Source organism: Tiliqua scincoides, chromosome 2, assembly GCF_035046505.1.
Source record: "Tiliqua scincoides isolate rTilSci1 chromosome 2, rTilSci1.hap2, whole genome shotgun sequence".
NCBI lineage: Eukaryota > Metazoa > Chordata > Lepidosauria > Squamata > Scincidae > Tiliqua > Tiliqua scincoides.
In genome coordinates this window covers 24,693,700-24,718,732 of record NC_089822.1, presented here as the reverse complement: position 1 = coordinate 24,718,732, position 25,033 = coordinate 24,693,700, and the positions used below count along the sequence as shown (strand labels likewise).

The 25,033-nt window shown below is 43.5% G+C and overlaps 1 protein-coding gene and 1 pseudogene across 2 annotated transcripts in view; both read left to right on the top strand.

The window, feature by feature from the left end:
* Positions 1-25,033, top strand: part of PDE4D (phosphodiesterase 4D) — a 624,208-nt gene that overhangs the window by 37,334 nt on the left and 561,841 nt on the right. The window lies entirely within an intron of this gene.
* On the top strand, positions 7,641-7,757 carry LOC136642259 (5S ribosomal RNA; annotated as a pseudogene).

Genomic DNA, 25,033 nt, shown 5'->3' with positions numbered 1-25,033 from the left:
GGAAAGCCCCCTCTGCCTATAGCTTGATCAGTGCACGCAGAAGGAAGGTGTGCTCTAGCAAGCTGGAAGATAGAGCTGAAAGAAAATCTCATATGTTACTGCTTACTGTATCAGGGGATTTGGATTTTATTATCTGTGACTAACTGACAACTCACCTTCTGAAATAAGGAAGGACTATACTTGAAGGAGCGAGGATCTATATTTAATCAATTCCCAAGCCTGGCTCGGTCATCTTTCACAGAAGCTCACTCTTGACTAAAATATTGACATTTCATGCCTGTTCCCTCACTTAAATAAATGTTTCAATTATCTTGAATGGATTACCTGCACTGCACTTCTTATGTGAGATTGCATTATTGGAAAGAGATGGTGGCTGATGAACTGTTTCAGTTTAGAGCCTCTTAATTCTGAAGCCGTGAGTGGCTGTAGTCTGGTGCTATTTTGCCAAGGGCCTGCCTTAACACTTCAGAATAATGTTTTTTAAACTCATTTTCTTATGCATGTTTGTGTCTGCTGTAGTATCACAAATTGTTTACTTGCCCAAGTCACAGGCAATGCATACATAAATTGTGTTGGATTAAGTCATTTGTATTCCCATGAGCAACCGTGACCTTATTAACTACCATAGGACCGGAAGCCCCACGAATCACATCCTTGTTTCTTGCGTTCTGTTCTGCCCGGTCGTCAGAAGGACATGTAGAAGGTCATAGAAGGAACTGCAGGCCAGTGGTGTAGCTAGGGGGTGGGGTGGGGGGTCAATTTTCCTGGGTGCCACATGGGGGTATCAGGGGGTATATTTCTGAGGCCCTGAGAGACTATGCACAGCCTCCCCAGGCCTCAAAAGGCCTGCCGGAAGCCTTAGAAAGGCATTTTTACGAAAACAGGAAGTGACTTTCTAAGGCCTCTGGCAGATCTTCTGAACCCCAGGGAGGCTATGCATGGGCTTTCCAACCCTCAGATGGCTTATTGGAGGTCCTTGAAAGGTACTTCTGGTTTTTACTGAAAACCAGAAGTGCCCTTCCTTATGCCTTTGGGGGGTGTTAAAAATGTGTGCTCCCAGAAGTCAAATGGCATAGCTATGCCACTGCTGCAAGCAGTTCAAATGGAGACACCTATAAAGCAGTCCATCCTCCAGGTCCTAGGAGCCAACTTATACCAGTGGTCCAAACTGTCACCTGTGAATCAACTCTTCCTTCCAAAAATAATTAGTTTAGGATTCACGAGATCAATGCAGTTGCATCTAGGAATTAGTTCATCTAGAACTGGACACATTCCTTCAAATACAATAATTAATTTGAATTTTGCTTGAGGGTGTTGCCTGCTTCCCTTTTCACTGAGCAGTGGGAGGTTCCAGAGGCTAATGGATTTTGGTTTTTCTGGATGAGAAAGCCTTGGAGACTTCTATTTCATAATTGAGAACATAAGCAGAGGTAAACAGGCACTCCTTAAGTAGATAGATGATCCTTTGAAAGAGCAATGTGGGCTGTCCTCACAGGGCCAGACTAGATGCAGTGCTAAACATGGTATCAGAAAGTTAAGTGCTTGCTTGTACCCTAAGGAAGCAGCTGCCCAGCTACCTCCAACTCAGATCCATAATGCCATAAGGAGGCAAGGACCCCTTTCTTTCCACAGCATTTTTGTGCTGAAAATCTCCTCTCAAGCGGCTATTTAATCCTGAAAGTGTCATTGTGGTAAATGGCACTTTCAAGGTGAAATAGCATCTTAAGTGTGTGGAGGGGACACACACACACACACACCATTTTTTTTTTTTTTTGGCAGGAAAATGGTCCATTCAGGAAGGAACATTACGAAATGTTAACATTATTCTGTCGATAGCCCTGATCTTTCATTCACAAAGACTGGGCCAATCCAACTAACAGCTGTGCTGTGAAAGGCAGTGGGTCGCAAAATCGGATTCACAGGGGTCCAGACAGAGGGATCTTCTTGGAGCATATTTGCTCAGGTCATGCATGAATCTATTTCTCTTTTGTTCTCTTGGTCTTACTCCTCTGTTGCTCAGTCTTTCTCTTTCTAAAGCCTGGTATATAGAGTATATCTTGTTTTCTCATATGAAGGGTGCTTGAAACAGCCATTGCATGGTGCCTTATCTGCATCACCATAGTAACACGGCAAGCCTTCTTCACTGGATTCTTCCCACTGCTGTGGAGATGTTCCTTGCCAGTACAGCCCATTCCTGATAGTAGAATCATGTGGTGAGCCATACACAGCCATGGACAGTGCAGGGTAGGTGGGCGGAAGAAGGCAACACAAAGAGGCTCTTATGGTCCAGGTGGGCAAACAGTGCATGTGATCAGACTCATTTATTTATTAGCTGGAGATGCATACCACTTCAACTTTTTAGTCATCACTGCCAACATCCATATGTACAATATTCATGAACTCATCTCATCGATTCCCCATCACCTGGATGGAATATGCAGGTTTTGCTCAATGCATTGTGAGAACAATTACAGAGGTGAAAGAAATGGTAGTAGTAGCTATCAAGAGAACTACCTCTCCCATGATCTCTTGTGCTTTAGAACATAAGAACATAAGAAGAGCCCCACTGGATCAGGCCAAAGGGCCATCTAGTCCAGCTTCCTGTATCTCACAGTGGCCCACCAAATGTGTCAGGGAACACACTAGACCAGACACAACAGACTTTTGTGTCCTGCTGGGCTGTGAACCAGTTCTGGATATGGAGAAGGAGGTTACAAACCTCTTTCCTTCTCTCTGTAGGCCACCACACAACACTTGCCTGGTAAGTAAGAAGAAAGATGAGGCAGGGGCTGTTGGGAAGAATTTTAGGGGACAGTGAGAAATAGTGGGGATGGAGAGAGAAGCTGGAATTTTGATCTGAGTTGGAGAAAAATTTGGGTGTTCTAAAGGCTCACCTAGCATGGCTAGGTTAGCCTAACCAGCCAAGTTAGAAAGGCCGTAAAGGGCAAGGAAGCTTCCTTCCATAAATGGAAGTCTTGCCCTAATGAGGAGAATAAAAAGGAACATAAACTGTGGCAAAAGAAATGTAAGAAGGTGATATGGGAGGCCGAGAGAGACAATGAGGAATGCATGGCCAGCAACATTAAGGGGAATAATAAAAGCTTCTTCAAATATGTTAGAAGCAGGACACCCACGAGAGAAGTGGTTGGCCCTCTGGATGGTGAGGGAGGGAAAGGGGAGATAAAAGGAAGAGATGGCAGAGGAATTAAATGAGTTCTTTGCATCTGTCTTCACGGCAGAAGACCTCGGGCAAATACCGCTGCCCGAACAGCCCCTCCTGACCAAGGAATTAAGTCAGATAGAGGTTGAAAGAGAAGATGTTTCAGACCTCATTGATAAATTAAAGATCAATAAGTCACCGAGCCTGGATGGCATCCACCCTAGAGTTATTAAGGAATTAAAGAATGAAGTTGCTGATCTCTTGACTAAAATACGCAACTTGTCCCTCAAAACGACCATGGTGCCAGAGTATTGGAGGATAGCAAATGTCATACCAATCTTTAAAAAGGGAACAAGAGGGGACCCGGGAAACTATAGGCTGGTCAGACTAACATATATACCAGGTAAGATGGTGGAATGCCTCATCAAAGATAGAATCTCAAAACACATTGATGAACAACCCTTGCTGAGAAAGAGTCAGTACGGCTTCTGTAAGGGTAAGTCTTGCCTCACGAACCTTTTAGAATTCTTTGAAAAGGTCAACAGGCATGTGGATGCTGGAGAACCCGTGGACATTATATATCTGGACTTTCAGAAGGTGTTCGACATGGTCCCTCATCAAAGGCTACTGAAAAAACTCCACAGTCAGGGAATTAGAGGACAGGTCCTCTCGTGGATTGAGAACTGGTTGGAGGCCAGGAAGCAGAGAGTGGGTGTCAATGGGCAATTTTCACAATGGAGAGAGGTGAAAAGCTGTGTGCCCCAAGGATCTGTCCTTGGACCGGTGCTTTTCAACCTCTTCATAAATGACCTGGAGACGGGGGTGAGCAGTGAGGTGGTCAAGTTTGCAGATGACACCAAACTTTTCCGAGTGGTGAAGTCCAGATGTGATTGTGAGGAGCTCCAGAAGGATCTCTCCAGACTGGCAGAATGGGCAGCAAAATGGCAGGTGCGTTTCAATGTCAGTAAGTGTAAAGTCATGCACATTGGGGTAAAAAATCAAAACTTTAGATATAGGCTAATGGGTTCTGAGCTGTCTGTGGCAGATCAGGAGAGAGATCTTGGGGTGGTGGTGGACAGGTCGATGAAAGTGTCGAGCCAATGTGCGACGGCAGTAAAGAAGGCCAATTCTATGCTTGGGATCATTAGAAAAGGTATTGAGAACAAAACGGCTAATATTATAATGCCGTTGTACAAATCGATGGTAAGACCATACCTGGAGTATTGTGTCCAGTTCTGGTCACCACGTCTCAGAAAGGACATAGTGGAAATGGAAAAGGTGCAAAAGAGAGCGACTAAAATGATTACTGGGCTGGGGCACCTTCCTTATGAGGAAAGGCTACGGCGTTTGGGCCTCTTCAGCCTAGAAAAGAGACGGCTGAGGGGGGACGTGATTGAGACATACAAAATTATGCATGGGAAGGATAAAGTGGATAGAGAGAGATGCTCTTTACACTCTCACATAACACCAGAACCAGGGGACATCCACTAAAATTGAGTGTTGGGAAGGTTAGGACAGACAAAAGAAAATATTTCTTTACTCAGCGTGTGGTTGGTCTGTGGAACTCCTTGCTGCAGGATGTGGTGATGGCGTCTGGCCTGGATGCCTTTAAAAGGGAATTGGACAAGTTTCTGGAGGAAAAATCCATTACGGGTTACAAGTCATGATGTGTATGCACAACCTCCTGATTTTAGAAATGGGCTATGTCAGAATGCCAGATGCAAGGGAGGGCACCAGAATGAGGTCTCTTGTTATCTGGTGTGCTCCCTGGGGCATTTGGTGGGCTGCTGTGAGATACAGGAAGCTGGACTAGATGGGCCTATGGCCTGATCCAGTGGGGCTGTTCTTATGTCCTCTTATGTACCTCTCATCTGAAATGGGCTATGTGAGCTCCCAAAGTTTGCCTCCATAAGTTTGGGAGAACATTACTGGCAATTATAACCCTTCCTTTTCATAGAATCAGACAGTAATGCAGGGGAATCCTAAATAACCGGACAAATTCTCAACAGAAATAATGTTATGTATAAAAGTACAGGACGTCAAAACGAAAAGAACAGAATTTAACCCTGCAGATTACTCAGGGGGAGATACCTTGGTATCTATGGAGTTGTACAGTATTTCTTCTTGCTGTGTTAAAAATGTTTCTGGATTCTTTTTTTAATCCACCTGGTCAGTACTTTAAGCAATTGGGCTTGTGTAGTGGTGGTTTCATCATGCTTGGCCAAGCTCAAAATCTCTAGAATTTTCATTCAACACGTTCTTCGAACAGCAGTGTTAATACCTGAAACGGAAAAGTCAAGCATATGAATTAATGTTATTGTTTCTCATGCTTTCAGTTCCTCTAAAGAGGCTGAGTAATACATTTCATGTTCCTGATCCTTGTGCTCACTGTCCAGGTGTCTGAGTATGGTATATAGCTGCATATGAGGCCATCGCCTAGTAACCTTGTGGCTTTCAGATTGATAGTACTGGTCATCTGCTGGAGAAGATAAGAGGTGTTTGGAAGAAGGCTGGCAACACCTGTTCTACCACTGAGTTAACAGCCCCTGCCTTTTGAGTACCACTGAAAGCCAGCAAATTGTCAGTTACTTATGATTATATGTTCTCATCATAGGGATGCCATTTGGAGCTTCAGACCTAAAAACATCTTGAGCTACTCCTGCCCTAGAATCGGTGGGTTGTATTTCATTCTTGTGTTCCATAAATAGAATTCATTCATTTTTATTTCTGTGTGAGGAAGGAGAATTGTGCTCACAGCTGAACCTCTTTTGGTCACAGAAGGATATCTTCCATGATCACAGCTCACCTTTCATGAACAGAAGAACCACTGTTTTTCACAGAAGAAGAGCAAAAGTTAGGATATATCCCATAGGATATATTCCAGCAACCAAACAGGTAGGGCCATGGTATCAGAGATCATTATGTATCATCATACTTGACAGTAGTTGTTAGATACCATAGGGCTAAATCCTATCCAATTTTCTAGTGCCGGTGCAGCTGTGCCAGAGGGGTGTGCACTGAATCCTATGGTGGGGAGGCAGTCACAGAGCCCCCCTCAAGTTATGGGGACATTTGTTTCCTTACCTGAGGGCTGCATTGCAGTTGCACCAGTGCTGGAAAGTTGGATAGGATTGGGCTCATACAGTGGTGTGTTCATATTTGACAGAATTTGGTAAATAATTTGAAACGTTACTCATATTTGAATGTTACTGTCAGATTTTGGACTGACAATCAGCCTGAAGAAAACACAGGTCATGGTTCAGGATGTGGACTCACCTCCCTGCATTACAATCTCTGCACATGAACTGGAGGTTGTCCATGACTTTGTGTACCTTGGCTCAACGATCTCCGACACTCTTTCTCTCGATACCGAGATAAACAAACGCATCGGTAAAGCAGCTACCACGTTTTCCAGACTCACAAAGAGAGTCTGGTCCAACAAGAAGCTGACGGAACATACCAAGATCCAGGTCTACAGAGCTTGCGTCCTGAGTACACTTCTGTACTGCAGCGAGTCATGGACTCTTCACTCACAACAGGAGAGGAAACTGAATGCTTTCCACATGCGCTGCCTCCGACGTATTCTCGGCATCACCTGGCAGGACAAAGTTCCAAACAACACAGTCCTGGAACGTGCTGGAATCCCTAGCATGTATGCACTACTGAAACAGAGACGCCTGTGTTGGCTTGGTCATGTCGTGAGAATGGATGATGGCCGGATCCCAAAGGATCTCCTCTATGGAGAACTCGTGCAAGGAAAGCGCCCTACAGGTAGACCACAGCTGCGATACAAGGACATCTGCAAGAGGGATCTGAAGGCCTTAGGAGTGGACCTCAACAGGTGGGAAACCCTGGCCTCTGAGTGGCCCGCTTGGAGGCAGGCTGTGCAACATGGCCTTTCCCAGTTTGAAGAGACACTTGGCCAACAGTCTGAGGCTAAGAGGCAAAGAAGGAAGGGAGACAGGCCAGGGACAGACTGCACTTGCTCCCAGTGTGGAAGGGATTGTCACTCCCGAATCGGCCTTTTCAGCCACACTAGACGCTGTTCCAGAACCACCTTTCAGAGAGCGATACCATAGTCTTTCGAGACTGAAGGTTGCCAACTACTGTCAAATATTACTTAAATGTTACTGTCAAATTGGATGTTTGACAGTGTAGGAGATTTTGAAACCTGCAAAAATTAAAAAAAAAGTAAAGAGAAGCCCACAGGTCTAAGACATCTTAATTTTGAATACAGAATTTCAGCGATGGGTGGGATCTCAAGTCCTAGTGTCATTTTACTGCATGTGTGTCTGTTGTTAAATAACAATAGTGAAGGGAGAATTCCAAAAGGGAATAATGGCTTGTGTGACCATGGAAATATTAAAAAGAAAAGGAGAAGGTGACATAAAGTCTTTCTTTATACTGCCTTGGATTTAAAAGCACTGTGACTTGGGTTCCAAACTACAATCATGAGTCAACATGCCCCACACCTGAGCATGGCAGCAACTGTTACCCTGCACGTGCTCAATCTCGTCTGATCTTGGAAGCTAAGCAGGGTCAGGCCTGGTTAGTACTTGGATGGGAGACTGCCTGGGAATACCAGGTGCTGTAGGCTTATACCATAGTCTTTCGGGACTGAAGGTTGCCAACTGAGCATGGCAGCTGGGGTGGTCTGTCATTCCCCCTCCCCCCCCCCCCAGTGATGACTGACTGGCTGAATTGAGCAACTGTTTAAAACCTTCCTATTTAGTTTGAAATGGCACATGGGCCATTTCATAAGCTGCCGGCATTATTTCAAGCAGAGAAAGCTATTTTTAACATACAATATGCAAATGCTGGTAGCTTGGACTTTAATTTGCAAATGGAAAAAGATCCCTTTGGAAATACCACGATAGCTGTCAAACTGTAAATTTTCATAATGTATTTCTGACGGGCTCATCAATTATATTTCTCACTTCCTACAGGTCATAAGACTACACTCAAAACATCTATAAACTGCTTATTTTTGAATGATGGAAGGCAGCAATTGAACACTAAAATAGACATAAACAATCATTTTTATAATGCTTATTTATGCAAAAGTAATATTGCCACCCATGAGCTCATTCATTGTTTTTGTCTTTCCCAGCGGTTGGTCTATTTGTAGTTTGGATTGCAATGCTTCATTTAAATATCAGTGCTGCAATTTTTATTATTTCATATAACAAAACTGATCTAGTATTGTTGGCTACATTATATGACTCATCATGACAGATTTCTCCCCTCCCCCCATTATTTTTTTACTTGTACTTATATAAATTATGATGGAGTGGTGTACAAATATAGTGGAGAACTATGCTTCAGTTGTCTTCCTATTATTTTAAAAGCCCAGATTTTTCTTGTTATACTTCAACTAACTTACAGCCCAATCCTATTGAGGGCTGGCCTTTCATAAAGTGCCTCTTGGGTTCCAAGTGGAAGACATTTCTCCTACCATAAAATGGTTGCCGCAAGAGGTGGCAACACGCCAGCAACACTTCGGACCCCACTGTGACCACTGGAGAAGTTAAGGCCATGGTGGGGGCTTGGGATGAGCAGGGAGGGAGAAGAGATGGGGCAGGGAGGATGCAGGAGGGGCGGATCTAGCTAAGTGGCATGAACCAGATCCTATCCCTCATTTTGCAAGCCTTCCTGCCCCCTTTACCTCCTCAGACTTGGACCTTGCTACAGAACTGGCACAGGTCTGAGGAGTCCCATTGCAGTGTGGGAGGCTTACAGAGGGGTAATGCCCCTTTCCCTCTGAAATCTCCTGTTCTGTACCCCCTCCCCCCTGGAAACAGCATGCTCGTTTTTTATGCAGCTGCATCAGTGGCGGGGATAGATAGGATTGGGATCCTAGACTTTTGCAACATTTTCCTGTGTACTCCTAGGCATCTTCTCCAGCAGTAGTACCTTACAGCTCAATCCACCACAACTTCCTGCACAGTGATGCAGTGCTGCCAATGTGGCATCCGATGAACCCTGTGGGGGAGTTTTGGCTTCCAGAGAGCTCCTTAGTAAAACATTTGTTCCCTTTCCCTGGGATAAGCCCCTGCAGGCCTGGTGGGTCAGCTCAGACTGGCACCAGCAATATCGCTGGCACAAGTCTATGTTGACCAGTGAAGGCGAATCAAGCCTGGAAAGGGGGTCAGGATGCTGCTGCCTCTAAACCCACCTCCTTCCTGTGCCCAGTTTGCCCTTCTCCTCCCCACCTCTGTGCCAACCCATTCCACCTTCCCCCAGTTCTCTCTGACCCCATACACGGCCTTACCTGAAGCAGTGGGCATCCACAGTCCATCACCATGTGGACCCAGCCACTTGCTGCTTCTGGTGATGTCTAGGCCATGCTCTCCAGCAAAGTTATGTTTTTGACATTCGGAAAGTCAAAAAGCTATGCCAGCGCAATGTGCGTTCCAGCAACTTGATGTACTCTTAGGATTGGGCCCTTTGGATCTGCCAGTAACAAAGTTTTTTTCATCCTATCAGTATTTTGCACAATAAATACCCACTTGTTTTTCATTTATTGTAAAAAGTTTGTGTACCATCCATGAAGGTTGTACTGTTGGTTGGAATGATATTGCATTTTTCCAACATTCAAACATTTTTTTTAAGACTGGTAAGATGTGATACTTTCCCCATCCCCCACCCCAGTTATTGTGGCTGTGCAAATGTCATGGACGATGATGTTCTGTAATGCCAGCAGTGATGTATTACGGGGTGTGTATTTGTTTTCAGATTGAATGCAAAACTAGAATGAACAGGTCCTATGTCATCCAACTTGGCATTCATCAAAAGCAAAACTCAACTGACTAGTGATCCATTTCAGTATTTGGATTGATTAATTCTTTCAGTTTTGATATTAAATTGACCTGAAAGGTCTGATAGGGAAAAAATGTTGCAAAAGAATGTAATATTTTTAATATAACTGGAGACTAGATATCAAGAGAATATTTCTGAAAGTATGAGGGTCTATCCATATTTGTTTCCGTGTATTAAAACCTTCTCACACCTTTAAGAGGAAGATACATTCTGCATAAAACCTCCTCAATATAATACAGTATTTAGGTATGCAGACCATTTGGTATACCTCCAACATACTCCAACATTTGCTAACTATCTAAGGGTCTAATCCTATCCAACTTTCCAGCTCTGATGCAGCTCTGCCAGTGGGGTGTGTGCTGCATCCTGCAGTGGGGAGGCAGTCACGGAGGCCTCCACAAGGCAGGGGAATGTTCGTTCCCTTACTTTGGGGATGCATTGTGGCTGCATCAGTGCTGGAAATTTGGATAGGATTGGCCCCTAGGGCAGCGATTTTCAACCCTTTTCATCTCACAGCACACTGACAAGGAGCTAAAATTGTCACGACACATCATCAGTTCTTTACCATTGTCAAAGCACACCATGCTGCTATAGTGGGTTCAAATCCCCCAATTGCCCTACTAATAAATGACCCTCCCCAAAGTCCCGTGGCACAACTGCAGACCATCCGTGGCACATCAGTGTTCCATGGCACAGTGTCGAAAATTGCTGATCTAGATTGCTGAAGACTCCTGTCGAACTTGAAAGCACACAGCTTATTGTTCTATGACCCTTTAGTTTTTATTTCCCTACTTTGGAGCCCAGTTTTTTTCAGTGGAATGACCATGAATATGGAGGAATGTGGAAAAGTATGTGTTTGCTATTAATCTAAAGAGAAAAATCTTGTCTCATGGTATGTGACACCTGCCCATTTAAAATGTATTTCTAATTTACAAACTGATTTGTGCTGAAAGTGCCAACCACCAAAGGCAGATATCTCCTGTAACTGTGGGTCCTGTACTCATGTTCTGGTGTTCTGAACTCAAAATTCTTGGGAACATTAAAGATATGACAACTTGCAGTAGCCTAACTTTTGGATTAAAGGGCATTGTTTTAAAAGAAGGTCTTGATTATTTGTTTGCTAACTGCAGCTAAAGTGAACTTGCTTCTAAACGAAAATCATCACATTATCTATTATGGATTGATATCTGGACAATAGCTTTCTTTATAAAAATGACTTGCTAAAGAAGATCAAAGAAGGAAAACAGACTGGCTTTGTACAAAAAAAAAAAAGTCAGCTTTATCATTATGTACTTGAATGGCAAATTCCAGGACAGGATCAGATTGTAGGACCAGTTTTCACCTTTGATAACTTACAGGTCCAAACATGGCCATCCCATATGGTTGGCAACCTTCAGTCTCGAAAGACTATGGTGTAAGCCTACAGCACCCAGTATTCTGAGGCGATCTCCCATCCAAGTACTAACCAGGCCTGACCTTGCTTAGCTTCTGAGATCAGATGAGATCGGGCACATGCAGTTGTATAGGTTGATCACTGAACAAGTGTGCCAGATCTAATGGGGCACCATTCAGACTTCAGAGGATGCCATCAGAATGTCACTTCTGGCAGGTAGGAAGGGGCCTTTTTCTTCTGCCTCCAAAGGCACAACATAGACTAGGAGCAGCCCTGGATCCAAAGGTGATTGTATTGAATTGTATTTCTTAACAGAATGAGACTGTCCATTTCTCTTTCTGTAAAATTAAAAAAAGGCAGCCTTGGAGGGGAGAGGGTGTATGACTGGATTGGAACTGTGATGCAATATGTAGTTTTCCCCTTTTCCTGCATGCTGTTTTTCCTCTGAACCCTTTCCCAAAGTTGGTGTTTATCCCAGTTCTCAAAAATTACAGAATGTTTAAAGATCAAGGCAAATAGCAGTTTTGGGAGTTAATGTTTTGTGGGTAACTGGTGCAGGAGAAGGGTTAACCCTTGCACCTTGGTTCTGATCATCATTGAGAAACCTGTGGCTGTTTTTTTGTAAACAGACATGGTTGGTGCTAAGCATTCTGTTAAAGGTACCATTAAAATCATGTCTAATTTGACCTTTAGATAGGTGTATTCCCCATTAATAGAGTACGTATTGTACTTTCATAGCAAAAATTAAAACTAAAACTCAGTTTCCCTGTAGGAAACGTTCTCATGTATAAAATAAGTGTTTCTACGTTGCAAATATTAAGGATTGAGCTATAACTCTGAGCTCGAGTTGAAAAAGAGATGTGTTTTTGAATTCTGCTGCAATAGAGGCAAAGACAGATGAAAGGCTCAAGAGCTTAGGAGGGAAATTCTTAAAACCTAAAAGGATTAATAGTGTCATTTCAACTGAAGTAGAGGCAATAAAGCTCTCAAGTACTAAAAATATGAATTGTGAAATATTGGGAGAGCATGAGCCTAGTTGCCATTTTTTTTTTTTTTTTGTAAACAATCATCCAATTTAAGGACAAATGAAGCAAGCTAACACAGATAGGACACAATTTATGGGAGACTTCAGTAGTGTAAGCCTAACTGAAACACAAGAAAAGTGGGCTAGTACAAGAGGTGAATTTGACAATGGATTGTGTCTTTAAGGTCAAATTACGCATTGGATGAAGCATGGGGCCCCAGAGGCAGAATTGTGTTAAGTTCTTCCTCTCGCTATAATATGAAGCACAGCTTTCTCCTTGTCCTCACATCCTTATACAGTGCATCCCACTCCATGTACTTGATGACTGAAGGTGGGGGAAAAGTGTCACCATCATGACTTCTGAACATGTGGTAAGTTGTACCACATGTTTTGGAGGAAGTGTAGAACTGGAGATGATATTGCCTTGTTTGACAGTATTTCATATCAAGTGTATTTCACTTCCATACACCCAGTATGGTCCTCGTCTGTCTGGAGGACCGTACAAACATGCTGGCCTTCCCTCTTCAATCCATTTATTTTCAGAGGGGTCGATTTGGCAGTGAAAATGGAATAGACCAAATCTTCAGAGGTATTTCTTATTAATTACCGTTTTATACAGTATCCCACTCTCAGCAAAACGTACCTCACAAGCAGCTGACATAGCTAAATTAAAAGTTATAACGGACAAAAACGGAAGGAATATGGTGAGTCTGTAGAGAAGGAGCGCTATTGGATTATAACAGATTTCTGTGGTTGTAAAAGCTGCACTGAGAGATGGGATGAGCAATGGTTTGTATTATTCTTGGCACTAAAGCTGAAAAATGTGTGATGTCAAGAATACAAATGAGACTTCTTCCTGGGGATTCTCCCACTGGAGACTAACATTAAGATCTGCTGGAATGCTCTTTGGAAAATAACCTGAAATTCTATCTAGGAGGAGCTGGTGGCAGTTTTCTTGGAAGGCCCAAGAGTTGGCTTTCACTGCCTCCTCGACTGCCAGGATCCAAGGAAGAGTTATACAGCCGTAGAGAACCATTTCACAGTTGAAGAGAGTGTCAGCACAATCCTAGGCAGCATGTGCGCTGGCACAGCACACGGGACACAGGTGCTTGCCATCACAAAAGTGCCACAATGCACTTTGCAACAGCATAGCTGTTGCCAGTGCTGGCGCAAAGGCCCACACAGGTCCCTGCATACTGGCAGAAGAAGCAGCGCATGCTGGAAAAGGTGAGTACCATGCACAGCAGCATGGAGGCAGAACAGGGTGTGGGGAGGGCAGTAAAGGGGGCCGAGTGCATGGATCAGGCCCGGGAGGGGGCAGGATCAGCAGTGCTGGCACGCACTGCATCATATTCCCCTTCCTGGGCCTGATTCGCTGACACAGGGCAAGGTGGACTTGCACCAGGGATTGAGCTCATGGAGGTCTGAGCGGCACCATTTTGGCTGCTGGGGCTTACCCTGGGCAAGGGGACAAATGTCCCCTTACCCTGTGGAGACCTCCAGCAGATGGCATTCCTGTGCATTCAAAGTGCTGCCTTGCTGTGTGGGGATTTGCACTGGATTGGGCTGTGTGTTAGCAGTGGGAGCTGCGGGGGCTAACATGGCAACAAAGCAAAGACCCCCACTAACTGGCCAAGGAGGCACTTTTCCAAGTGGTGTTCCTCTTTTATTTAGCAGAGGGTGTGTTACAGCCCCTGTTCATTCCAGCACGGTGTCTTTTCTAGTGGCTTTTTGCAGATGTTTCTTCTGCATCATTTTAGATTGTAAGAGGCCTCTCAGGACGGGACCATTTATTGAATTTGCTCTGTAAGCTGCTTTGTGAAGTGGGTGTGCTTTTTGTTGTTGTTGAAAAGCAGTGTATGAATATTCTTAATAATAATTAAGGGGTCAGTGTCATGTTGATTCAGCACATCTTGCACTTCTTGTTACTTCTGACATCCTAAACAAGTGGGGTTCAGGTGACAGTTCTCCCAACAAATCATCTGATAAAACTGTCTCTGGATTGTATAGTTTGGGCTGCAAGTGGGTTGGGCGTGCGGATGCTTGAATAAACATGTCTGTGCACATAATTAAAAAATGAGTCCCAGCTTAGCCTTCTCCCTGCTAGGCTACTTTCATATATGTAAGATTGTGGGAGAGCAATTTCCACTTTCATAGTAGGCACATGGTACAGTCCAAGAACATGGTACAGTTATGATGCAGTCCAAGAACAACGGTGCAGTTCTTCCAGTGGTGCAGTCCAAAAACAGTTCTACCACATGATGAACTGTTTGGCCAGAACACCACTGAGTTATGCTGCTTCTTCCCACGCTTGTTCTGAATGTAGAAGCTGAGCCCACATATATTATCCCGTGGAGTTCTGTGTGCTCTTTCTGCATCTGAAGTGTTTGCAGCACTGAATGTTTTAAATGAGTGCAAGGCGTAGGGTCAACTCACTTCTGCTCCTCCACTGGTATAGAAAAAGCCTAAGCCTCAATCATCTGCAATCAAAGGATGAAGTGGCTCTTTTCTCCCTCCTGTTCAGCATTTAACTTGATTACATTTCATATTTGTTGGAACAATATTAAATTATTCATTATTAGAATAATGGAAGGGATAGAAAACTTGCCTATTTAATCAGCCTTTACAATTAATCTTGGCGATGTGTGCAGCGTACTGCTCATCCAAAAGGATTTATATGAAGGGTATTCTGCAGTGGGGAAAAAAAGAGTCCTTGTTTATAGCATCAGCATGTTCAAAAGCAGTTCATCTGCCAAAAATTTCAGGCTTTCCTGCCCCTAAATCAATTTGAAGTGAAATGCCTTATGAAAGACAGCAACTGGAATTGAGTGCCGCTATCCCTGGGATGTCGGTATTCATGCACATGCATGCGTTTACCACATTTCTTCTGTAATCATCCTGATTCCGCAAGTGCTTATGGAGACTTTAGGATGTAAAAGCTGGATTCATTATTTGGACACTTGGGGATGTGTAATTGGAATTGTTGCTGAGTGGTCAGAGTCCTTTCTTTGCCTTACATGTCAGCAACTCACTGGAGAATCATATCAGTTGTCTTTATTTCTTTTGGGCCACACACTCCCACTATGTTCCCTAAAGCCATGGACTTCATAACCATTAAATCAAATTAGCAGTCCTATTTATATTATATCCTGTCTTTCATCTATCACGGCATTCAAAGCAACATACATGGTTCCTGTGCTGTTACTCAGTCAGGCACAGACCTCCTTAGCTTAAACAAAGTGGTTAATTCATGTGTTCTCAGATGATCCACTGGTTCCTAAGCTTATATACTCAAAAATGCCCCATAGATTTCAATGGGATTTCCTTCTAACTCAATCTGCTTAGTACTGCAGTCTTTTATTTTCCCTGGAATTTGTCCATTTTTCATTACCAATCTTTATTTTATAAAGAACTGCTCATAAATCAGAACTCTCTTCTGAAGCTCTCTCAAACAATCAACTGTTGCAGTGATGTGCAGTCAGGGGAAGTGAGTGGGTGCTTCACTGGACCCAACAAATTAAAAAAAAAAAAAGTACCCTGCCTTTCTGTGCTGCTCCTTTTTTCTCTAGCACATTCAGTGCTTTAAGCAGCACATACACGCATACATGCCTGCACATGTGCGCACACACAGAGCAATACACAGGGAGTAATCTAGCAGCTGATTCGCTGTAACCATTGCTGGCATCAAATGAAAAACAGGCATGGTGGCTGTGTCAGCAATTTCTGGGGAGACAGGCTGCAATCATGGCTGGCTTCCAGTCAAAAACAGGCAGGGCTGCTGGCTTCCAATGAGAAAAAAGCAGGGCACCTCCATCAGAAATGACTGGGGAGGCAGCAGGCAGAGTTGCCAGTTCTGTTCATAAGAAAACCATGAAGACAGCAGGATCCTGCGCAAATGGACTGGCTCTTTAAAGCACCAGGGAAGGCAGCTACTGAGCTGCCTCAGGGGCATGTCGCTGTGCTTTCCCTAGCACTGAGTGGGGGAAGAAGAGATAACTTTTAAAAATTTTATTTCTAGAGAGTGTTTCAAGGACAGCAAGATCCACCGAGAGAGACTGAGCTTAAGTGAGTGGGGAGGGAGGCAGATATTTATGTGGGTATTTGTATATTTGGTGTATTCATTTTTTTTTTTTAAGATGTACTCTTGGAGATTTCTGGGGTGGGTGTTTTTCCAAGAAAGCAGGTTGAAAAAAGTCTTTTTTCCCAATCATAGCCAGTTGCACTTGGAACAAACGGTCCCATGTGATTGTGAATTTGCATACAGGTCTGTGTGCATGTAGATCTAAAAACAGACGTGGATATTTCCGTCAAGCATTGATAGAAAAAAAAAAGTTTTCTTTTGGAGGTGCTAGAAAGGAATCTTTCACCGGCGCTCTCAGGGGCTGTGTCTTTGTTCTCGTGAATTATCAGAAGTATTTGCAGTAATAAGATTGTGACATTAATTCTCATCACTCTGCAACTAAGGGAGTTTCTGGCCTCTTGCAAACCAATGGGGGAAGGAGTCACAGACTGAAACTCAGGAGAGCCTTTAGTCAAAGGCTTCCCTTAAAAATCTGGATCACTGGGAATTTCATTCTAGCTGAATTAAGTTTATTGATTTCTGGGAGTTTGCATGTCACAGGGAATCTGGAATGGAGCCTTGTGGACTAATTTTCTAATTCCCCAAACCAGAAGTGAATCTTCTTTCTCAATAACTTGGTAATCAACTAGGGTTCTCTTCTGACTAAAAAAAAACCTGAGGCAATTACTTGAATAAGTTTGCATAAATTACAAAATGCATAAAAAGATAGTTCTGAAGAAAAAGAGTAAACTTTTGTTTTATGAAAGGGACTCTCCAACTGTATATTCACCTTTAGATCCTGTCCCTCAGTACTTGCTGCTCTCCCTCTGGCTGTAAACACCTAGTAAGAACATAAGAACAGCCCCACTGGATCAGGCCATAGGCCCATCTAGTCCAGCTTCCTGTATCTCACAGCAGCCCACCAAATGCCCCAGGGAGCACACCAGATAACAAGAGACCTGCATCCTGGTGCCCTCCCTTGCACTGGCATTCTGACATAGCCCATTTCTAAAATCAGGAGGTTGCACATACGCATCATGGCTTGTAATCCGTAATGGATTTTTCCTCCAGAAACTTGTCCAATCCCCTTTCAGAGGCATCCAGGCCAGATGCCATCACCACATCCTGTGGCAAGGAGTTCCACAGACCAACCACATGCTGTAGTTTCTAAGAAACTTGGCAATTGTATAATAAGGACAGGGGTGCTCCAGGTATTCACACGCAGTTCTTTTATCCTGCTGCTATCAACTCTTATTCCACTGTCATCTGTGTTTAAATTGGTTTTAGCAGTTTTTGAACAGCTTCAAAAATTGCAAAGCTTTATGCCAGAGAAGTGAGAGCAAAACCCGATGTGCTGTGGGAGATGTTTGTGATGGTATCTGCTGATGTTCCTCCCTCTACCCCACTAAAAGGACCCTGATGAGCTCTGATTTAGACTGGAGCAGTACAATTGGGGGAAGATGTATTTAACTCTGTTTTCACAATCTAAATAGCTCCTCAAAGCTCCTAATAGTGGAAAACAGCTACTTGTATCATGCCTCTTTCCTCCCTGCTTCCTGTTGTGGATCTAATGGCAGCAATGAGTAAGCAATTTCACCTGGGAAAATGATGCAGTTGGAAAGCTTAACCACCATCTCCCCAGTGCTTCTGCTTCAAAGGAGGCCCCACACCTTCAAAGTGGAAAAAAAAATTCAGGCACTCTAATCACTGATCTTCCATGTCATGCCTGCTTTGGCCTTCAGCGGATGAGTGAGCCTCTGACAGTCCCACCTTCACATTATTCATCTTCTGTTTAAGTGCCTGTTCTGTTTTTCTATTGGTCTGAGGCTTTATGGAGTTTGAATCCATTACAGCAGGGGTGCTCAAACTTTCAACTTTAGGGATGCTGGACCTTTAACAAGTGTATAGAAGAGAGAATTTCAGCAGGTGCAAGTTGTCATCCCACAGATGAGAAGCTGCACCTGCTGAAATTATCTCTCCTACACAGTTTTAAAGGTCTAGGGTCCCTAAAGTTGAAAGTTTGAGCACCCCTGCATTACAGCTATCTCACTGGTCAAGACAGCAACTTTGTAAGTGATCTGGAACTATCATTGGTAATGATATATGCTTCAGTTATTCTTATCCATGGCAAGCTACTATCCCTAGTTTTGGTCTTTTGAGGATGCCTTATTAATTTTTTTTAAACACGAGCTGTTGCTAGAGTTGTCATTGCTCAGGGTTCAACTTCCTCCCCAGGTCTCTAGCAATTAAATGAGCAAAGGTACCATTGCAGAGAAACAGGTAACTGCTTCTCACACTGCCACAGGCATTGCATTCCACAACATGTAATGGTGGTTGGAGGCTGTTGACATTTTATTTTATTCTGATTTATTTCAACCAGGGGTGGCCAACCTTCCAACTTTAGGGACCCTGGACCTTTTAACAATTGTGAAGAACAGGGAATTTCAGCAGGTGTCCCTTGTTATTTCGCAGATGACAAGTTACACCTGCTGAAATTCCCTCCTCTACACAGTTGTTAAAGGTCCAGGAGCACTCAAGTAAAAGGTTGGCCTCCCCTGTTTTAACCATGTATACCTAGCCTTTCTGCCCCACAAATTACAGGGCACCCAAGGTGGCTTACAGTGCATTAAAATATGAAGGTAAAAGCAGTAAAAAGGTTTCAAAAATAAAAGTCAGCATACAACATCCTAACAACAAACCTTTAACACCAGTTCTCAAATTTTTTAGCACTGGGACCCACTTTTTAGAATGACAATCTGTCAGACCCACTGGAAGTGATGTCATTAACCTGGAAGTGATGTCATGGCTGGAAGTGACATCATCAAGCAAGAACATTTTAACATCCCCATACAACAAAATCAAAGGTTGCAATCCTAACCAACTTTCCAGCACTTACACAAGGGCAATGCAGGTAAGGAAGCAAACATTGCCTTACCTTGAGTAGGCCACTGTGACTGCCCCCAACTGCACAATGCAGCACATGCCCCACTGGCACAGCTATGCCAGTGCTGGAAAGTTGGTTAGGATTGCACTGTAAGTAAATTAAAAGTTCAGAATAAGTTTTAAAATGCATTTAAAATAAAGGAGAACCCTCCTAACCCTCCCAAGCAGTTGCTGATCTGTTTAAAAAAAAATTTCCCAAACATCCAAAAGGCTGCAATTTTATCCACACTTATCCAGGATTAAGTCCATTGACTATCATTGTTAAAAGCATTTACATAGTAGCCTGTTCAAACTAGAGATCTGTAACATTTCCCCAAATGCAGTCACATACCATGGTACCATCAAGTCTAATACGTATATTAAAAATAAACTACATATTGAAATGAATGGGGACCCACCCGAAATTGGCTCACGACCCACCTAGTCGGTTCCGACTCACAGTTTGAGAAACAATGTCCTAAAACATGCACACAATGCCAAGATGCATAAAAGGCAGCAGAAGCAGTAATAATAGTAAAAGCATCTAAAAACCTTTGCACTTATCCACGCTTTCTTCCATGGTGAAACTGAAGGTGGTGTTCCTGGAATTCCCAGGCAGATTCCATCCAGGCTTTGACCTGACACAGGCATACTTAGCTTCAGCAAGTCTGTTGAATCACATGCCCTCTCACTGAGCCCTGGTGAGTAGTTTATCCCACTGAGAATCAAGATGTTACCACTGTGTCCTTTTTGGCTGTGCATATATGGAAGGTAAGCAGTGATAGACCCCCACCATAGAACTGTGACACTACCTCTTGTTTTTTGGAATAAGATACATTTTTATCCTAATTTCTTATTTGTTCTTTATCATTCTTGGCTAAGCTAAAGCTAAGGGATTCATCTTCTCCAGAGTTCTTTTAGTATATACAACATTAATTTAAAACTAGCCAGATGATAATGACTAAGCTTGTTCCAAATGAGTTAATTTCTCTTGTACACCTTTTTGAGTTTGTGTCCTAGACGTTTAAGATGAACTGGGTTCCAGTTTGATGTCTGAAGGTTCCAAAGATATATAAAAACAATTGGAACATATATGGGTATAAAAAGATGGCTTTGAATGTTTTTCAAGCCTGTAGCATATCAGGTTGTTTTTTTATTTTACTCCACAGGCAGACTTTGATTTACACTGATAAGAGACTTTTACCTAGCGGTTTCATTCTCTGAAGCTTCTGTTCAAGCATAGAAGATAATGGCTATCCATCTTGTGCAGCTGTGCAAACAGTAAACTTTGTCCTATAAATAAATCAGAAAAAAGCAAAAATGAAGATTACTTGCTGTGTGTAGCACTTGATCCTGGCACCTCCTTGCTGCAATTCTATTATTAATTACAGAAATAGGGTTTACCCTTTAGTTGCAGAGGGACTGGGATCCAAGTAGGTACTTGATAAGAAATAGTTCCACAATTCTTTGGATCAACCGTAATCATGCCTAATACCCTCCTTGTAACTGAGCTTCAGGATGTATAACTGAACTAACTGCATGTTTTTGAGAGCTGCTGTAGTGCAGTGGCTATGGAACTGAGCTACGGATCACATCTTTGCTGTTCAGAATTTTGCCTCTGCTATGAATTCTCAATAATTCATTACTGCATGTACTTTGGACAGTTATGTCCCCTTAGCTGCAGTATGGGAATAATTCTATCCAGCTTTCCAGCATGCTGTGCCAATGGAGCTTATGCTCAGTGGCGTCACTAGGGTTTGCATTACCTGGTACGGGATGCCAGTGTGTCACCCCCAGTGGTGGGATTCAGCCGGTTCGCTCTGGTTCTACAGAACCAAAACCTAATGTAGGTCTTGGTTCTGCAAACCATTTGCTAATGAGCGTCAGCTCACCCTCCCCAAAGCTGCTCAGCCCCAGCGTGTCCAGCCCCGCCCCGCCACCCAGACCTCAGGTCAGCTCCACCGCTTCCCCTCATTTGCATGGCAACCGAGGACCGGGCCAGCTGCTGCAGACAACCCTGTGGCCAGCTGGGTGCAGCCGGCGGTGGAATGGCAGGGAAGGCAGGCAGGCAGGCAGCGCTGGGGCAGAAAGCCAGCCTTGCTCAGGCAAGAAGCAGCCACGGAGCAATCCGGCAGCTTGGACTCTGGAGACCAGGAGCCCAACCCTATGCATGTCTACTCAGAAGTAAGTCCCATTATAGTCAATGTGGCTTACTCCCAGGAAAGTGGGGATAGGATGGCAGCTGACTCTTAGGCATGTTTACTCAGAAGTAAGTCCCATTAGAGTCAATGGGGCTTACTCCCAGGAAAGTGTGGATAGGATTACAGCCCTAGAGCCCAATCCTGTGCACATCTACTCAGAAGTAAGTCCCATTACAGTCAATGGGGCTTACCCCGAGGAAAGGATGCCATCCTTAGAGCCCAATCCTATGCATGTCTACTCAGAACTCCCATTAGAGTCAATAGGGCTTACTCCCATGTAAATGTGGATAGGAGGATTGCAGTCCAGGATTGCACATTTTGGGGGGTGGGGGTGGAATTGGGCTGCAATCCTATCCACACTTATCTGAGAGTAGGCCCTATTGACTATAATGGGAGTGACTTCTGAGAAGACATTCATAGGATTCGGCTGTTAGACGCCTACAGAAGTTTCCACACAAATATCCCCATGGCAGGTCTCCTTCAAGTAAAGCCTAAGGTGAGAGACTTGTGCTATGGGGCTATCAAACCAGAAGCAGAGTGACTAGATGTAATGGAGGACAGAGTGCCTATACCTTTAAACATTGTAGAGCTGGGGGAATTTTGGCAGGTGCAGCTCAACATGGAAGAGTTTAAAAAGCTGCACCTGCCAAAATTCCCTCTTCACAGTGGTTCTCACACATTTAGCACTTTTTAGGACCCACTTTTTAGAATGAGAATGTTAGGTTCCACCAGAAGTGATGTCATGACTGGAAGTGACATCATCAAGCAGGGAAATTTTTAACAATCCTAGGTTGCAAACCTACCCACACTTACCCAGGAGTAAGTCCGATTTACTATCATTGTCAAAAGCATTTACATAGTAGCTTGTTAAAAGTACAGGTCTGTAACATTTCTCCAAATGCAGTCACAGACCATGGTAGCATCAAGTCCAATATATTAAAATAAAATATTGAAATGAATAAGGACCCACCTTAAATGGGCTCACAACCCACTGGGTCCTGACTCACAGTTTGAGAAACACTAATTAAAGATATATGCACTCTGTGCTCCACTGCATCTGGTCATCCTGACCAGAAGAGGAAGGGAAGAGTCATTTCCCCCTCACCACAACTCCTGTTCCTCGACCCTTCTAGCCAACTTAAAAAGGTGCTTTTCAGATGCACAGAATCTGTCTGTCTCTCTCTCAAAAATAGCAGTTTTCCCTGAGTTGATTTCCATTCATTATTATTATTATTACTAACAGTATTTATATACTGCTTTTCAACAAAAAGTTGATATGGAAATATCTTCAATAACAGTTTGTCAGGTATTTAATATTTTTTCATTATTTTAAAACTCTTTCTTAAAACATAAACTAGTTTTGTGTACCTCATTTATTGTTATTTGAGTATTTAATGCATGAATTATTAAACCATCTTTTGGTATACTTAAAATGGTTGTTAGGACATAGAACCTGTTGTTAATTTATTTGAATCCCACTACTGGTCACCCCCCATGCAGTGGGTGGGGCAACACCCCAGGTGGTGGGTGTGGTGATGTACCATCACTCAGCCCCGCTGATTTTTTGGCTGTACCTTTTGATAGAACAAAGATAGAATGCATTCTGCATGAAGTTACGCATTGATTGATATATAACATGATGGTATTATTCCTCCAAACTGTGATTTTAGTGATTTTGGTCACTAGTGGTGTCACACACACCCCAGGGTGTCAAAGTACTCCAGAGGCTGCCTTCTGGAGCACTTGTTTAGCTCCAGGTGCATAGGATCAGGACCATTCTGGTAGCCTTGCACTCTCCTTCACCTGATCTTCCACACCAGCCAAGGCATGTTTGCTTACTCATGAGTAAATGCAACCGTGAGGCTTAGTTTTGCTTTCCATAGGGCTCAATACATTCATCTGCTTGAAGGGCTGGACTTCCTTCTCAGGTGTTTTGGGGGACTGCATTCATTGGATCAGGACCATTCTGGTGTAGTTGGATTCCTCTCAGCCTGCCCTTTCCGATGGACTAAGGCAAGTTCACCTACTCATGAGTAAATGCACGATATGGCTCACTTTCACTTTCCATAGGTCTCCATGCATTTTTTGTTCTCCGGTTTTTCGGCCATAACTTTTGATAGAAAGGAGATATTTCACTCTGATGTTTTGCATTGCATTCCGCTCAGAATTCCACATCCAATGGTATATAACATGATGGGGTTACTCCTAACCACCGCAATTTTAGCATGTCACACCCCAGTGCGCGTCACCCCGTGCGGCTTGCACCCCTAGCAACTCCACTGCTATGCTGCATCCTGCAATGGTCAGGGAAGTCATTGAGGCCTCCTCAAGATAAGGGAATGTGTGTTCCCTTAACTTGGGGCTGCATTGCGGTTACATTAGCGCCGCGATAGGATTGGGCCCCTATTTACCTTGCAGGGTTGTTGTAAAGATTATATTAAGACAATACATATGAAGTGCTTTACACACACACAAATGACCATATAGGTGCTAAGTGGTATTATTCCTGTTTTGCCCTGCCCTGATTTTCTTTCCCTTCCTCTGTTGTCTCTCTTGGGTTGATACCTGGATTGGGATATTGAGGTAGAGACCTGTCCTATTGTTTTTTGTAAAGCACCATGTACATAGACTGTGCCATCATTCACCATCATTGCTATCATCTATATTTTCCTTAAGACCATACTGCTAGGCTTGGCCTATGGCAGAGGTAGCAGTTGGGCTAAGGGGTGGTACAGGGATGGTGGAGGGAGCAGTGATGATAAATCAGTGGAATCAAGCCCATTGCTTTGCTTGCCACTTTGAGCCTAAATCATGGTTTGTTTTAATAGACCAGAATTAGTCACTGCTGTTGTGAAAATTGAGAGTTCTGCAGTAGGGTATGCCATTGCAGAAGCTATTTTTTGTTTGTTTAAAATGCAGTAGCTTCTCATTTGAACATCAGTCTGTAGCATAATTAAAACTACATCTTCCAACTACTGTATTTGTCTGAGTCTACAGTTAAGCCCATAGGACTCGCAGTGCTTAGAACATGGATTTCTAAATAGGTAATGGCCATAAAGCAGGGTCCATTGAGGCTTGTTGCTGCTTAAAAGTACATTGATGTGTTTCCTTTCCTGCTTGTTCACGTTTTTCTGAAACCTTCCATTGACCTTTTCAAAATCAGTTCATGTTTTATGTGAGATATTTATTTCCTTCTTTTTAATCCCTCTCCACTTTTTTCTGAATGTATCATTTTTTGGTATAAAGCCTAGATTCTACGCACTAATACCTTTTAGTAATATGTGGGCTATTGCATGTGGCCTGCACTAAGAACAGGCTACAGGACCCTACCATGAGGCTAAATGACTGAGTGTTTACTTATGCATGGCTTAAGGCAGTGATTTTCAAACTGGGGCTTCGTGATGCTCCAGTCAGAGAGCCCTGGCCACTTTCCCCTTAAGGTACGGGGACAGGG